The sequence below is a fragment of the Lipotes vexillifer genome, unplaced genomic scaffold (assembly GCF_000442215.2).
Source record: "Lipotes vexillifer unplaced genomic scaffold, Lipotes_vexillifer_v1.1 scaffold914, whole genome shotgun sequence".
In the NCBI taxonomy this organism is placed as follows: Eukaryota; Metazoa; Chordata; class Mammalia; order Artiodactyla; family Lipotidae; genus Lipotes; species Lipotes vexillifer.
Window position 1 is genome coordinate 3,955,385 of NW_006780388.1, and position 868 is coordinate 3,956,252.

Genomic DNA, 868 nt, shown 5'->3' on the forward strand with positions numbered 1-868 from the left:
TTTTTTTTCTGTCCCTGAAACACTGCTGACCCCAAAAGTGGGGGGGGGGGGTTCTTACTGGTTCTCTAGTGAGAATGCTCTAGTTCTCTTTGGACACCAACTGGGTGTCCGACAGTTTAACTGGATTCTAACTCTAACTGCCCAGCGTCCGCACAGACCCATGGGCTGAGGGCTCAGTCCCTCAACACCACCCCCCACCCCCGCAGACGCCAATGAGGAGTCCAGGCTGTCACCTGTGCTTCTGACCAACCAGATGTAAGTCAGGGTTCCCACTACCCCCTCCTTGGGTTCCATAACTTGCCAGAATGGCTCACAGAACTCAGGGGAACATTTTACTTATATTTACTGGTTTATCATAAAGGACATGACTGTGGAACAGCCAGGTGGAAGAGATGCCCCGGGAAGGTGTGAGGAAGGGGTGAGGAGCCCCCACGCCCTCCCTGGGAGCCACCCTCCCAGCACCTCCAAGTTCACCATGTGGAAGCTCCCTGAGCCCCTCTATTTGCGGTTTGTATGGAGGCTCCATTACAAGAACAGGGCTGATTAAATCATTGGCCATTGGAGATTAGCTGTGTCTCCAGCCCCTCCCCCTCTCAGGAGTCAGAAGTCTGAGTAGGGCAGAAAGTTCCAACCCCCTAATCACAGGGTTCCCCTGGCAACCAGCCCCCATCCTCCAAGAGTCACCTCATTGGTATAAATCCAGGTAAGGTTGAAAGGGGCTTGTTATGAATAACAGATGCTCCTCTCACCCCATCACTCACGAAATCTTCAGGGTTTTTAGAGTTCTATTCCAGGAACCAGGACAAAGACCAAATATCTGTTTCTTATTATACTATAATATGACAGGGTGGCCCGTGCCCAGGAATGC